This window comes from Tenrec ecaudatus, chromosome 8 (genome assembly GCF_050624435.1).
Source record: "Tenrec ecaudatus isolate mTenEca1 chromosome 8, mTenEca1.hap1, whole genome shotgun sequence".
NCBI lineage: Eukaryota > Metazoa > Chordata > Mammalia > Afrosoricida > Tenrecidae > Tenrec > Tenrec ecaudatus.
Genome location: NC_134537.1, coordinates 62,150,927 through 62,168,086, shown reverse-complemented (window position 1 = coordinate 62,168,086; position 17,160 = coordinate 62,150,927). Strand labels below are relative to the sequence as shown.

At 37.2% G+C, this 17,160-nt stretch overlaps 1 protein-coding gene and 1 non-coding gene across 2 annotated transcripts in view; one reads left to right on the top strand and one right to left on the bottom strand.

The window, feature by feature from the left end:
* RYR2 (ryanodine receptor 2) overlaps window positions 1–17,160 on the top strand; it is an 819,632-nt gene that overhangs the window by 131,337 nt on the left and 671,135 nt on the right. The gene's annotated exons all lie outside the window — the stretch shown is intronic.
* LOC142455634 (U2 spliceosomal RNA) lies at window positions 1,366–1,556 on the bottom strand. Its single transcript, XR_012785810.1, has one exon. It is a non-coding gene; the product is annotated as a U2 spliceosomal RNA (small nuclear RNA).

The window sequence follows — 17,160 nt, the reverse complement described above, 5'->3', positions numbered from 1 at the left end:
TGAAGAGTCTTGAACACCACTATTATACAGGTATAGTTAGCATAACGTTTCAAAGTTTTGGTGACCTTTGGAATTTCTTTTGATTAGCTTTGTACTTCATACATGTAAAGCTCAGTATCATTCCTCAGAATGCTTATTTACTTCACACATGCCCTACTCTCTATTCCTTCTCCCAGCATTCATGTTGACATCCTATGGAATGCAGAAGAGGCACCGCAGTGTGAGTTCTCTGTTGTCAATAAAAATCACATGGAGCAAGCCTGAGTCCGTGGGTGGCACAGCTCAGCTAAGTGCTCAGCTGCTAACTGGAAGGTTAGAGAGTCAAGTCCACCAAGGTGGGGCACCTTCAAAGCAAGGCCTTGTACTCTACTTCTGAAAAATCAGTCGTTGAAAACTCAATGGAGCACAGTTCTACTCTGATGCACATGAGATCTAATGATGCCAACTGATTTCTTTTTTAACAGTTTTATTGGTATATAATTCACATATCATATAATTCAGTAATTCAATCGCATCACGAGAATTGTACAATCATCAAGACAATCAGTTTTAGAACACATTCTTTGTTTTTGTACTTATTATTATTGGCTCCCCATCTCACTTCATTCTACACCGTCAGACCCTAATTTGACTACTTTGGATTTCATATACAGAAAAACATCAAAACAAAACTATAACAAAGTAAAGCAGATAAAAACATCAATAAAAATAAATCATAAAGCACATCCGCACATTCCCTGCCCCAATCATTCTCAAGGCATTTGCTCTCCACTTAAGCCCTTTGCATCAGGTCCTCTTTTTGTTTTCCCCTCCCTCCCCGCTCCCCCCTCCCTCATGTGCTTTATACAATTGATGTATGTATATGAATGGATTGTGATAAGAGTTGTATGAGCCCCTAATAAAATATAAAAAAAGAAAAGGTAAAAAAAAGAAAATGATTAGGGCAAAGAATGTACAGATGTGCTTTATACAATTGATGTATGTATATGTATGGATTGTGATGAGAGTTGTATGAGCCCCTAATAAAATGTTTAAAAAAAAAAGTAAATTCTAGAAAAGAATAAGGGCAACATATGTACAAACATGCCTGATTCAATTGATGTATGGATTGTGATAAGAGTTATATAGGTCCCCAATAAAATGATTTAAAAAAAAATAAATAAAAAGTAAAAAAAATAAATCATAAAATATTAAATAGTAGAACAAATTTAAAAGGAGCCAAAAGGGGTATCAAATGATATTACATTTTAACTATGTCTACTATTATTGACTTCACATGCTCTAGATCTGATAAACAAGGTGATTCGCATGAGTCTTTTTCATATTTATTTATTTATTTATTCTCTCTTTTTTAAAAATCCCCCGAGGGGGTGCACCGTTCCTGGAAGTACTGCAATACCAGGTCGATGCGTGGAGTGGACGGAGCAAGCATCTATTCCAACTCCCTGCTCCAAAAATCCATTTAGTATATTGTCCTCGGATAGAAGACGTATCAGATATTAAGCTGATAAGAACAGATACTATGCTTGATCTTAGCCAAAAGGCCGAGAAGCGATACACATGAGTCTTTTTAATGGGCAGTGCAGACACAGAGAAATAGGGAGAAGACAGGGTTCTGTTCTCCCAGCTTCATGTTGTGTTTGGAAAGGTAAATGGTGGTATGTGGTTGTGTTTTCACAGGATCAGATGAGTGATGCTGATCAGTGTTAATGAATGTGACCAGGCCATTAGGGCCTTTGTGTCTGTGATATTGCCAATGTGTGTTGACAAGGCAACTAATATCCAAATGAGTGTTAAGTGTTCTGGCTCTGCTTTTGTGCACATGGTCAGGATGTAGTTCAGCTTCTGGATCACATAGTGTTCAGTTTTCCTTAGTAATAAAACAGAGAAGGCAGGAGGTTCTGCCCCCTAGTTCACCTGTAGAGATGAGGAAAGAAATGTACTGCTAGTTTCTGATCCAAGTAAATTACTTCCGGGGTTTAGACCATTGATTTCTTAGATTTCCATGAACCTAAGGTCTTCCACTTTAAAACGTCCTAGGAACTGGTCCTCTCCTTGAAATTCAGCTGGCCCTTGCATATAAAAGATACGTTCTTATTCATGGGCCATGGTCAGTGGTGTGTGTGTGTGTGTGTGTGTGTGTGTCTTTAGAGTGATGCATTTGAAAGCCAGTTTTCTCTCTCTTTTTCTCTGTAGGTAATTTACAAACATAGTTACTACCTGTGGCAAAAGCTTCCTGTTCCTGTAGGCTGCACATTGTCATTATGTTCACGTGTCTCTGTTTCACAGCTTATCAAATAGAGTAGGAAGAGGGGAGTCATTGTCTAGGAGCACTGAGCTTCTGCTAATGGTCACTGGGAAATTTGGAAATGGATAGTGATGATGAACATGATTAATGACACTGAATTATACATACATATCAAGTTAAGATAGCAAAATTTAAAATATACATTTATATTACCAACCTCCCCTGCCCAATGCACAGAATATACATAGTCTTAGAGTCCCTGCATGGTGCAAACAGACTGCAAACCAAAGACTGGAGGTCAGTTTCCCCAAGAGGTTCCTCCAAAGAAAAGCCCAGTGATCTGCTTCCAAAGTTTTCACCATCGAAAACCCTGTGGTGCACTGCTCGCCTTTGACACACCCAGAGGTTTGCACACGTCTCAACTAGCTCTACGGCAACTGGTGAGATCCTCAGCAAAGGCAGTGAAACCTGGGAAGACGGAAATGAAAATATTTTCTATTAATAGAGATGAAAGAAAAGTGGTAAATGTGGAAAACTTGTGAAATCCAGAAAAGGAAGCAAGCAAGTTCTGTGGAGTTTGGGGGTCCCACAGGGACCACAGTGTATGATTGAGAACCCAGACTCAATTCTGGATACAGTGGCATTTTGGTGCCAGCTTAACTAGACCAAATAGAACATGGAGTGAATGTATGAGGCAGTTAAAAAGTTTGTTTCTAGCAGTTTTACCAACATACAGTTTACATATATATCATCATTTCATTTGTTCAATCACACTCATAAGAGTTTTACAACCATCACCACCACCAATTCCTTATATACATTGTTGCTATTTCTCCATTTGCCACCCACTTCTCCTTCCATGTCCATTTGAAACTATTAATCCATTTGTTTCCATTGGTTTATCTACACTGGATTTCATATGCAGAAAAACATAAAAAATCAAAACAAAATAAGAACAGTGGCCAAATGAACCAGAGGAAAGCCTCAATAGTAAACTAAGGAGATATTAAATATTGGAACCATTATACACTGGATCAAAAGGAAGAGCATATGACAAGATGTCATGTTTTGATTTAGCTACAAGTATAGGAATCTGCCTTACAATGTAGTCTGTTTGGTAACAAGGCCTTTCCTGTCTCTGGTCCATAGTCAAAGGGATTCAACTGAGGCTTAATCTGGATGGGGGATCCTGGGAATGGATGTTGGATTTTCATTGTCATCCACAGTCTTCTGCAAACCGAATATTCAGAATTTAGGCTTTAACACCATTCCGTCCTCTGGGTTTGGTTTTTATTATTTGAAATTCTTGGATCATATAGACTTGGTGTGCTTCTGTGTTGACTTAGGTAATGCCTCACTTAAATGACTGCTTGTTTGAAGACAAGCCTTTAAGACCCCAAACAATATTCTTTCTGAATAACATTTTAAAACATCAAATAATTAAAGGGCTTTTTTCCCCAAAGGAAAAACTGTTGTTGTTGTTAGGTGCCATTGAATCGGTTCTGACCCAGAGTGACACACACAACAGAATGAAACACAGCCCAGGCTTGCATCATACTCGTAATCGTTCCTGTGCTTGAGCCCAATGTTACAGTCACTGTGTGCACCCATCTGGGTAAGGGCTTTCCTCTTTTCACTGGGCCTCTACTTTAACAAGCAAGATGTCTTTCTCCAGGGACTGGCCTCTTCTGACAACATGTCCGACGTGTATGACACGAAGTCTCCCCGTCCTGGCCTCTAAGCAACATTCTGGTCATACTTCTTCCACGGCAGATCCGTTTTTCTGTCCTCTTAGCAGTCCGTGGTACTTTAAATATTCTTTCCCAGCACTGCAACTCAAATGCATCCAGTCCTTTCTTCCTTGGTCTTCCTTATTCAATGCCCATGCATATGAGGCAGTTAAAAATAGTATGCCTGGGGTCAGGCACACCTTTGCCCCCAAAGTAATATCTTTGTTTTTAACATTCTGAAGATTTCTTCTGCAGAAGATTTGCCTACTGTATCATTTGATCTCTTCACTGTTGCTTCCAGTAGCATTGATTGTGGATATAAGCAAGAAAAAATGCTTGAAATCTTGCACCTTTTCCCCATTTATCATGATGTTTCCTATTGGCTCAGTTGTGAGGATTTTGGTCTTTACATGAGCTGGAATCTGTACTGAAGGCTGCAATCTTTTATCTTCATCAGCAAGCGCTTCAAGTCCTCTTCGCTTTCAGAAGGCAAGGTGTGTCAACTGCACATTGCAGGCTGGTAACATGCTATCTTCCAATCCTGATGGCGCGCTATGTAACCCAGCTTCTCTGATGATTTGCTCAGCATACAGATTGAATAAGTGTGATGAGGTGATGCAAGGCTGACACACACCTTTCTTGCTTTTAAACCGTGCTGTATTCCCTTGTTCTGTTTGCACAACTGCCTCTTAATCCATGTACAAGTTCTTCATGAGCAAAATAATGTGTTCTGAAATTCCTATTTTTCTCAAGACTATCTATAGTTTGTTATGATCCATAGAGTTGAATGCCTTTGCACAGTCGATAAAACTCAAGCAAACATCTTTCTCGTGTTCTCTGTTTTGGGCCAATAACCATCTGATAGGTACAATGATATTTCTTGTTGAATCTGGCTTGAATTTCTGACAGTTCCAATTCAATGTACTTCTGTAACTGTTATTGGATGATCTTCACAGAATTTCACTTGGCATTTGATATTGATGCTATTGTTCTATAACTTGTGTGGTCACCCTTCTTTGGAATGGGTACAAATATGGATTTCTTACAATCATTTGGCCGAATAGCTGTCTTCCAAATTTCCTGCTATGGATGAGTGAGTGCTTCCAATGATTCATCAACTTGTTGAAATATTTGAACGGGTATTCCATTAATTCCCAGAGCCTTCTTTTGTGCTAATACCTTTAGTGCAACTTTGCTTCTTTCAGTAATATTGGTTCTTGATTATGGAAATGGTCTCTTGTTTACTATTTTTGATACAATGAATATGTGTATCCTCTCAAATTTGCAATAAAGATGCAGTGATAATTGTGGGTTATTATAATGAAAAAATTGGAAAGAAAGAGGAAGTAACAGTAGTTGGAATATACTGCATTAGTTATAGATGTGAAACTTCAGATTGTATTAATTTCACAAGACCAATGATTTCTTCATCACAAAAACCTTTTTCCAGCAACAGATGTGCTGCATAGGAACACTAATGACAGAAGACCCAAAGAGCTGTGGGATGACATCAAGAACATCAACCAATGGCACACATATCGTAGAATCATTTGTGTTCAAATTGTAAAGTGGGGACTGAATTTTCAATGTCAATTTTCACTTTAAGCACAATAAAATGCTTTTAAAAAGAAAAAAAAGGAATGGAAGAAAGGATCAAAGTGGATGTCAGAAGAGACTGACACTTGCTTTTAATCCTATCGTAGTTAAGACAAATGGAAGAAATGATGAAGAAAAAGATCTGAACATAAAATTTCAAAGAACTGCTGAAGAAGACAAAGTAAAATGTTATAGTAAAATGTACAAAGACCTAGAGTTAGAACAAAAGAAGAAAAAAGAACACTGCGTATTGTCAACAGACAGAACTAAACTAAAAATCAAGCCTTGAGTTGCAATGGTGAAAGATTCTATGAGTAAACATTAAAAAATGAAGAGAAGTTATAAAGAATAAACAGTCACCATAGGAATTTGAACTTACATAAGAACAATTGATTTGTTCAATACTTGATTCCTTGGCCTCAGTTCAGTTGCTGATTTGAGCATATCCATTACAAGGAGGTGCCCCCCCCCCTGCAAAATGGAATATTGTTTTTCAAAGCTATGAATTTAAATTTTTTTTACAAAACAACCTTATCACCTTCAAAGTACTCTCCATTACACTTAATACATTTATCATATCTGCAATTCCATTCTTAGAAACAATTTTCAAAACTCATCAGTTTGGATTGCTGACAGCACCTCCATTTTTTTCTTCACCTCTTCTATGTCTTTGTCAAATCATTGTCCTTGATGTTCCTCTGCATTCACGGAAACAAAAAAGAAGCCACATGGAGTGAGGTCAGATGAGTAACATGCAAGGGGCAATAGAGGCATGCTGTTTTTTGACAAAAAATGACTGTGTGAGCAGGTGCATTGTTATGGCAAAACCAGTCCCCTATCTGCCACAAAGCAGACTTTTTTGTTGCACACTTTTATACAGTCTTTTCAGAATCTCTAAATTAAAAACTTGATTAACAGTCTGACCTGCTTTAAGAAAATCCAAATGCACCACAAGCCGACATCTTCCATTTGGGAAATTGACAGACGCCCAGAACGAGGTAGCCATCAATTGACATTTCACCTTTATTGAAGTAACAAAATAACTCATTCACTTGAGTTTTACCCATAGCACTGTCCTGGAAGCTGTGTTCAACATCGCAACAGTTCCTGTGTCATTTTTCCTGAGCAGAAAACAAAATTTCACAGCTTCACGCTGTTCTCTTAAATTGGCCTTCACAAATAATGAGTGAAACTGCCTTGACAAAAAAAATTAACTGTGATCATAGAGAATCTTCCTAGGTGATGACGCTACTGGATGCACTAACCCAGAGTTAGTTGCTTGATGCTCACCTAGTGGGAAAAATGCATACTAAGGAACCACTGCTCTGCCTAGTACAATTCCAATTTTGGGGGGTTACCTCCTAGTAGTTCTTCCCACAGATGTAGTTAATTTGATTTGTGTTTATTCCATCTGGGGAAATCTGTGTATAGTTGCCACTGGCGTTGTTTAAAGAAGGTATTTTTTTAAATCATTTTATTGGGGGCTGGTACAACCCTGATCACATACATACATACATACATACATACATACATACATACATACATACATACATTGTATCAAGCACACTTGTGCATTTGTTGCCATCATTATTCTCAAAGCATTTGCTTTCTACTTGAGCCCTTGGTATCCGCTCCTCAGTTTTTTCCTTCCCTCCCTACTCCCTCCTTCCTCGTGAACCCATGGTAATTTATACATTATTATTATTTTGTCATATCCTACATTGTCTGACATCTCCCTTCACCCACTTTTCTATTGTCCATCCCCCAGGAAGGAGGTTCTATGTAGATCCTTGTAATCTGTTCCCCCTTATCACTCCACCCTCTAGGTATCGCCACTCTCACCACTGGTCCTGAAGGTATCATCTGTCCTGGATTCACTGTGTTTCCAGTTCCTATCTGTACCAGTGTACATCCTCTGGTCTAGCCAGATTTGTAAGGTAGAATTGGGATCATGATAGTGGGGGCGGGGGGGAAGAGGTTAGCATTTAGGAACTAGAGGAAAGTTGTATGTTTCATCGTTGCTACACTGCACCCTGACTGGCTTGTCTCCTCCCCGCGACCCTTCCATAAGGGGATTTCCAGTTGCCTACAGATGGGCTTTGGGTCTCTGCTGTGCATTCTTCCTCATTTACAATGATAATATTTTTTTGTTCTTTGATGCCCAGATACCTGATCCCATTGACACCATGTGATCACACAGGCTGGTGCGCTTCTTCCATGTGGGCTTTGTTGCTTCTCAGCTAGATGACCGCTTGTTTATCTTCAAGCCATCAAGACTCCAGATGCTATATCTTTTGATAGCTGGGTACCGTCAGCTTTCTTCACCACATTTGCTTATGCACCTGCTTTGTCTTCAGCAATTGTGTCGGGAGGGGAGCATCATGGAATGCCAGTTTAATAGAACAAAGTGTTCTTGCATTGAGGGAGCACTTGAGTAGAGGCCCAATGTCCATCTAATACTTTATTATTAAACATATAAATATATGCACTTAGATCTATTTCCCCATCATCATATATAAATATATTTACATATGTATATCCTTGTATTTAGACCTCTATAAATGCCCTTTGCCTCCTAGTTCTTTCCTCCATTTCCTTTTACTTTCCTCTTGTCCTACTATCATGCTCAGCCTTCATTTGGGTTTCAGTAATTCCTCTCAGTTACATTGCCTTTGATCAAGCCCTCCCTGGCCCCTTACACCCTCCTCGCCACCAATTTTGGATCATTTGTTCCCTTGTCCCTGGGTTGGATATACCACTTGCTTTCCCTCAGCTCCCCCTCTCCCATGTCCACCGGAAACCATTGGTCCCATTGTTTTCTCCTCCAGATTGTTTATCTCGCCTTTCTTATCTAGATAGACCTGCAGGGAAAATAATATGCACAAAAACAAGACAGAGCAAAAAACAAAGCAACAAAAGAAAACAAAAAACAACAACAGCAAAATACCAATGAGAAAATAAAGAAAAACCTGTAAATAGTTCAAGGTCTGTTTGTTGAACTTTCGGAGTGTTCTCTGGTTCAGTTTGATGGGATGCCACCCCCTGGTCCCAAAGCCTATTTTTGGTATTCCCTTGGGACTACCTTGCTCTGCTTCACTTGCTGTTCTGTTGCAGACACTTAGTGTTTTGTCTCAAGTGTGGTGGAGTCAGATCGGGCACAATTCCCACACTGTGTCTCCCGTGTTGTTTGCTGTAGGACTATGGATCAGGGATGGATGTCTTGTCTCCTAGTGGGCTGGGCCAGATGGTCCTCTCTGTTCATTGGCTGCTCTGAGCAGGAATATTGTCCTCCAGGCTTGGTGAGCCTGGATGTGCTCCACTCTCTCTTCCTTCCCCTTCATTTGCTCCGTGTGCTCTGATCAGACATGTCCCTCTCTCTGAGCTGTAGCTTCAGTGCTGTTCTCTGAAGTAAATTCTTCTGCAGGGAGGGGTGGCTCTCCAAGTAGTTGGGATTGGGGTCCGGCCCCTCAGACCTCTCTACTTGTTCCCAGCTTCATGTTGGTATGTTGCATTCACAGAAAGAAGGTATTTTAGATATAGAGGCTATTGGCTTCGCAAATATCTATCATGAGCTCTCCACTTCCTTTCTATTACCGAGGCCATATTCTCCAACTGCTCTTCCTTCTTCTTATTTCTAATTTTTGCATTCCAATCACCAATTTTTATCAATTTATCTTGATTTCATGTTTGATCAATTTCAGACTGAAGCCTTGGTAGGATTCTTCAATGTCTTCATTTTTAATTTTAGTGGTTGATGTATAAATTTGAATAATAATTGTATTGATTATATTTCCTCATATGCAGATATATATTATCCTATCACACAGTGCATTGCACTTCAAGATAAAATTTGAAATGTCCTTTTTGGCAATGAATGCCAAGAATTCCTCCTGATTGTGTCATTTCTAGCATAGTAAACAAAATACTTCTCTGAAATTGGTCAGTACAGCCCATTTCAATTCACTACTGCCTAGGATGATTGATCTTTATGTACTCTATTTCATTTGTGATAACTTCCAATTTTTACAGGGTCATTCTTCATACATTTCAAGTTCCAATTATTAATAACTGCTTGAAGTTTTTAATCCTCTTTTGAGTCCTGCCCCATCAGTAAACGAAGGTCCCTGAAGGCTTTTCTCCGTCCCGCCCAGGATAGTTAACTCTACTTTGAGGAGGCAGCTCTCCCTAGGACATATTGTGATTGCTTTCCTGTCTCTGGGGTTGATCTTTTGCCACTGTCTTTGAAAATGTTCTCCTGCTCTTCTGGAGGTTTTCAGTATCTGGCAATATTATGTTTCTATTCATGTGATTTTTTAATGGCTATTCCTTTTTTGTAGTCTGTTCCTAATCTGGAAGCTCTATTGGTTGTGAATTACTTGTGATTTATCTCCAGCATCGTAGCAACACGTAAGCTACCACAGTACAGCAAACTGGCCGACAAGTGGTGGATATTGACATTAGAATATGGTAAATTTATTTTCAGCTTTTTGTATACACTAATTGCAGATTTCACTTTATTCCATTTTTTGTCTTTTCTTGCTGCCCTTTGGAATTTTCTGTTCATCTGTTTGATTTCATCATTTCTTCCATTTGCCTTAGCTAGTCTATGACTAAGAACAAGTTTCAGAGTAACATCCACTTTGATCTTTTCTTTCTTTCCTGTCTTTTTAATGAACTTTAGCTTTCTTCGTAAATGATGTTTTTAAAGTCCTCCCACAGCTCATTAGGTCTCCTGTCATTAGCTTTCAATGTGTCATATCTGTTCTTGAGATGTTTGCAATATTTAGGTGGAATATACTGAAGGTCATATTTGGGATCTTGTGGACTTGCTTTAATTTTATTCAACTTCAGCCTGAACTTTCTTAAGAGTAATTGATTGTTCTACGGTCAGTTCATAGTCTTTTTTTAGCCTTCTGATAATTGAGCTTCTATATCATATCTTTCCACAAATGTAGTCAATTTCATTTCTATGTATTCCATCTGGAGAAATCCATAAGTATAGCTGGTTTTTGTGTTGTTGAAAAAGATATTTGCTATGAAGAAGTTGTTGATCTTACAAAATTTTATCATACAATCTCCACCCTCATTTCTGTCTCTGGATCTATATTTTCCAACTACTGTTCCTTTCATCCTTCCAACTTTTGAGGTCTCCAGTAATTATGTATGCATCCTTGTTGTGTGCTTGATCAAATTCAAACTGAAAATGTTGCTAGAGTTCTTTATCACGTGCTTTTATTTGAATAATAATTGTACTGTGTGGATTTTCTTGAAGGCCAATTGACAAACACCTGGAACAGACAGCATTGTGCTTCAGGGTAGATCTTGAAATGATCTTTATAATAATGAATGCAACTCCATTCCTCTTGATTTTGTCATTCCTGGCACAGTAAACCATATGACTATCTTACTGAAAGTGGCCAGTGCCACTCCATTTTAGTTCACTCACCCTTGAGATCTCAATTTTTGTGTTCAATTTCAGTTTTGATGACTTTCCGTTTTCTTACATTAATAATCTGTGCATTCAAAGTTCTCATCGTTTGCATAATTTTGAAGTTGTTCTTTCTTATTTTGAGTTGTGCTTCATCAGCAAATGAAGCTCCCTAAGGCTTGGCTCCCACAAGCTCTACTTTAGTGTGCGCCATCATCAACTCAGCCGTCAGAAGCTGCTCCTCCTCGGAAGGCACTGTCACATTTTGCGTGCTTCCAGCCCTAAGAACAAGTCATCTAGCACTGTCTCCCTCAATATTTTGCTTTTATTCATTAGGCCTTCAGCCTCTGACTAAAGTTCAAAGCTATGCATAAAGTTTTCAATGGCTTCTTCCTCTGAAATGGACAGCCAGTTCCTTCTACATAGTCTGTTCTCAGTGTGGAACTCTGCTGACACTCTTCATTTTGAGTTACCCTGGTGGTCTTTGAAATGTCTGTGACACCGCTTCCAGCATCACAGCAACACACAAGCCACCCCAGTACAACAAAGTGACACACAAGCGGTGGTTGTCAGATTAGTTCACACTATGTCCTTGGTGTTATATGCATTAAATTAGCATTGGGTACAGAAGATTTACTAAAAAAAAACCCCCCAAAAAAACTCTGTTCATTTCTCTTTTGAGTTCAATACCATCTTTTCAAAGACATTATAGCAATTTTTTTTGTTTTTCATAATGCAAACATCATGACAAGTGAAGATATCATTAATCACAAGTGTCAAAAAATGGTAGCTTAAAAAACTATTTGGGTTTATTATTTAAGAATACTTAGTGACATGTACTTCTGGTATGATTTTTTTTATATTTCCATAAATTATTTTTAGTTCTATCTGAAACCCAGTAAAGAAATAATTTGCGACAAAGACAATATTAATTTTTTATTGTTGAGTTGAATGACCTGTGAAATGAGTCATGAAATAATAATGATCAAGTTTATAATAATGATATTTTCTCCTTATGTTTTTATTGTATACTGTATTCATTTCACAATGTTTTTATCTCTCTTATTTTATTGGCATCTCTAAGACTGCAATTCTTTTATGAACAGATGGCTTCAACTTTTACCCGTACATCAGGGTGGTGGGTTTGAACCATTGACTTTGCAGTTTATCCCATAGGACTTCTTAGGTGAGATGGGTTGAGGAAATTGATTCATTAAATAATTGGCCAAACACTAAACTATTGACACAGTTAGGGTTTCAAAAAGTTGGTGGGAAAATGAAATTAAAAGATAATGGAAATTTCTAACTTTTTAAAGCTCCTTGTATGTGGTCAGCTAGGGTAGACTGGCTGTGATATGGTTACTAGGATTTTCCTACAAAGAACAAAAAAACTTTGGATTTTAAATATGAATAAATATTTTTACTACCTGGTTCTTGTGATCTAGTGTTGAACTATTAACTACAAAGCCAGCAGGTCTAAACCACTCCCTTGGAAACTCACAGAGGCAGTTGTACTCTGTCCTGTAGGGTTATTAGCAGTAGGAATTGACTCGATGGCTGTGAATTTTGAGTTTGGATAGCATCAAGGGTAAAATAACTTTGCTATCAACTGAAAGATTGGTAGTTCCAGTCCATCCAGAGGATATAAAACAGACCTGGTAATCAAGTTCTGAAAAATCTACCCTTGGAACCCTTGAAGAGCCACTTCTGTGACACACATGATGCCCCATGAGCCAGTTTGACTCTATAGCAATTGGTAAAAATAATATTTTGTAAGTGAAGAAATGTGAAAAAGAGATACTTTCCATGCTAATACAAGTTACAATTAAATCTACTCTTTTAAAATAATTATTGTTTTTCTTTAAAAATGAGTAAATTTAAAAACTTTAAAAATATTGTATCCATATTTTGGCTACTTACTATTCTTGGGAAATAAAGGTTATACGTAGACTGTTAGTATTTGAAACATTTTATATACACTAATTCTACAAATAACAAGTTATAAAAATTTTACTTAAAAATACCTTATTGAATCATATGCATACAATGCAGTGTATCAATTTGTAAGTGGGAAGTCTGCTGACTTTCACAAGGATATGCATCCAGGTAATTATCTCCACAATCAGTTTATAGAATATTTTCATCATACCCCAAAGAGTCTCTTTTGTCTTTGCCATATTATTGTTCCTTGTCTTTTACCCACTAACAGATGTGTAATAACCACCTTCCCAATGACAGACCTGCCCTCCCTGTACTTAAATATCCATTAAGGGTCACTGAGTCCTCTTGTTGATTTGGGTGACTTAGAAATATGTTACACATAGGAAAGCTTTGTAAAATCTCTTCTTCCTTGATGACTATTGGGCTGTTTCCCACTTCTTGCTGTTGGGAACAGTGTTGCTGTATATATGGGAGTCCATTTGTCTCTTGCTTATTTCGAGAATATTATCACCAAAGACCTTGCTGAATTATACAGAATTTTTACTCCACGCTGTTTTAGTTAGTAGCATATGACATTCTACAACATATTTACAAATTCACGAGTATATGAATATCCTAGATCTCTGCAACCTCTCTGGTGTTTGTTGTTTTCTATTTTTTTTAACCTTCTCTGTCATTGTCAGTGTATGGTGGTATCTCATCATTGTTTTGATGTGCATCTCCTGGATTGCTAGTGGCTGAGAATTTCTTAATGTTTGTTCTCCATTTGGATCTGGTCTTTGGTGAACTCTATATTCATTTCTTTTGGCTATTCATATTTTTCTTATTGAATTATTGCAGTTTTCTATAGATTTTAAAGATTAGTTTCTTGTGCATTGTGGTGTCAATTTTTTCCCCACCGTGCATTCTTTTTTTCCCTTTTAATAACATCTTTTGCTGCACCCATGTCTTATTTTTAGTAGTTCCCACTCATATATTTTGTCATTTACTCTGTGTTTCCTTTCTTATATTTGCTAATGTCTCTAGACCTTGTAATAGGACCCTTAAGTTATTCCCTATTTTCTCAGTGGTGATCTTTATAGTTCTGGTCTCTGATCCCTCTTGAGTTTGTTTATGTACATGGGGTAATGTGTGGGTTCTGTTTTTACAAATGGAAATCCAATTTTGCCAGCACTATTTGTTGAAGAGACTATGTGTGTCCCATTTAAGGTGCTTTGACACTTTGTTGAATATCAGTTGCCTATATGTTGATGATGTAGAATTTAAATATATTTATTAGGAAGATTTTTTTTTTCAAACCTTTTTAGGTCATTGCCATATCATATAGAAAGTACTAAAACAACTTGATTACTGCAAAGGAAAAAATTCTAGGGTCATGAAGGATTTTAGCAAAGGTAAATGCCATGTTTACCTGTCTTGTAATGACCTGAGAAAAGAGTATAGGTTCATTATATTTAATAAAAACCATCATTGACAGCCTAGCTTATGATTTTTGTTGTTGTCTCGGCTTAATGTGCTCAGTGCCATTCAATATGGTGAAGTACAATAAAGGGAACTACAATGAAACAAGGAATGCCTGTATATAACTGCCAAATTACATCATTGCCCAGTCAAACCGACACATTACCTTAACCATCATGCCAGCATTACTTTCATCTTGTGCTCAGTAACTGTTACTGTCAGGTGTATATTGTTAATGCTAAAAGTAATCAGATAGTAGGAACTAGTGGTTATACATTGGATTGCTAAGTGAAAAGTCAGCGGTTCAAAACCATCAGTCACTTTGAGAAAGAAAGTCAAGATTTTCTACTCCTGTGAAGAATTACAGTCTTAGAAAACCATGGGACAGTTATTCCATGCTCTGTGGAAGAATTGCTATGAATTGGCATCAACTTGATAGCAATGAATATATATATTTTTAGAAGGTAATATTTTTTTACTACTTTAATAAATGAAAAATGTTGGATGACAAGATAGTTGGTGAAGGGTAGGTTTAAATAAAAGTATATTTGTGTGGAAATAGACTGGAGAATGAGGTTTACCTCATGCATATCACATATTATTTAAAATATTGTAGCTGTAAATATTCAATTTATTTATGTGAATAATCAATTGATTATGCAGGAAACAATTAAATAATTTCAGTCACTTGCAAAGATGTTTAAACATCTTTGTTCATATCAGACCAAAGATGATGTGATGAAGCTGAAACTGTGGCTATTCTTATATAGAGAAGACCTTTTCTGGGACAAATAAGAAAAGAAAAACTGGATAATTAACTTTTAAAGAATTTGATTCTGAATATCCAATATGACAAATTATATTGGTGGTGTGTCATAGGATAATATGAAACTTCTTTATGTTAGCATAACTAAAAACTCATCCTTTTTTAATAGTTTCTGTTTTTAAGGACATTTTTTCACAGCATTCATTGGAATTCAGTGAAGGATGATTTAAGTTGAATCTCATGGTCATCTGGTTCTACTATCATGGTGATAACATAGGTTTGAATCTGACTCAGTTACATATAGATAAAAGGTAAATGGTTAATTTTTTGTCTATCTGGAATATGTTTAATTTCCTCCCAGTTTGGGAAAATTATATACATTCAGTTTAAGACTTCAGATGAAGTTGTTTCTTCTTAAGGAAATTGTCCTGGCTACTAGCCCACATTGTACTGGATATATTTATTCAAAAACGTAATTTTTCAACTGGAGGGGTTAATTTGTTCCTGATGTCTGGGAATGACTTGCTCTAAGGGCCTGCTCTCAGAAGGGACGGTAGCAATTGCAAATATATTTTCATTGGGTTCAGCAACAGCTAGGATCTGAATAGTGTCAATAATTCATTTTGTAGTCCACAATTTAAAGGGACCTGGAGAATTTGAATATGGATTCTAAAAGTTACTAAGGAAGAGAAAGTGGGAAATATATATATGTGTGTGTGTGTGGAGTGTGTGCAGAGGATGCTTGAGTGTATAGGTGTGAGGTGAGTGGTGTGTGTACTTTTCTTTTTTCTGTATATAAAGGATAGTTCATGTAAGACATGGAAAATATTTACAATAGTTTGATGGGTTATCTACTTTTGTTTACTTTCCCTAAGAAATTAACACATTTAATTCAACTTCAGGACAATACCATATGAATTAATGTCAGATTAAGTAATCTAGGATCAATTTGACAAGTATTTACTAACTTTATGTCTATTTATTTATGGAATCTTATGGAATGCAATGTGAAATGAAATTTGGATATGGATTTTTTCTTCAGTATAAATTTACTTTCATGGTAGAGACAAAACTTTACTGGGTTAAATAAACAACAATACATAACAGTTTGGGGAAACAAGCTCAGAATCATTTCAGCTCTGTGTATCTATGAAAAATAATTTTGTATAATTAAATATCATCTACTGACGAAACTTGGGATACTAGTCATAAAACCAGAGTTTTATAAAATTTTAAAAGATTTTTTTTCCACCCTTGGGTATACTTTTAGTATTTCAGTTTGTTATCCTGACCCCTAAAGAGTAGAAACCTGGAAAATAGCATAATACATTTGGTTATGTTATCTATGGTAGTTGCTTCTGACCCATAATTACCCAATATACAATATTATAAAACACTGCCTTGTCCTTCAGCTTCAAAGTCATTGTTCTATTTGAGCCAATCATTGCAGACATTGTTATGAATCCATCTTGTTGAGACACACCATTCCACAAGACAGCCTCCTGCCCAAAGACACTCAGCTTTACTTGCTGTGTGGGCCGGGAAGTGTACCACTGTGTCTTGGGTTCTTCCTCCTGGTTCTGCCTCTCCTGTGCTGCTCCTCTGCCCTCGGTTGCTACTCTGGGGTCACACTGACTCATGGATCAAGGACGGTCAATGTGCAAGGACCTCAGAGTTCAAGGGGCCTCCAATCATGGCTCTTTTATTAAGAATCCCTGATTCCTTCTCCTTCTCTTCCCTACTGCCCCTCCTTCCTGCCACTGAGATCGCTCATTTTATACTCAGCAGATGGGAACCATAGTTAATAACCAGGTTAACAATTAGCTCATAATTGAGCCTTATATCAGTATTTTCCCTCACCTCCTTTTACCTGGTTCTATGAAGAAACAATTTGATGGGAGCAGCAAAGATTATATTAAATAATTCACTGCATTGCAGAGAGTAACAGTGGGGTATAAGCCATTCAGGAATTTGGCTCTATTAGATTAGA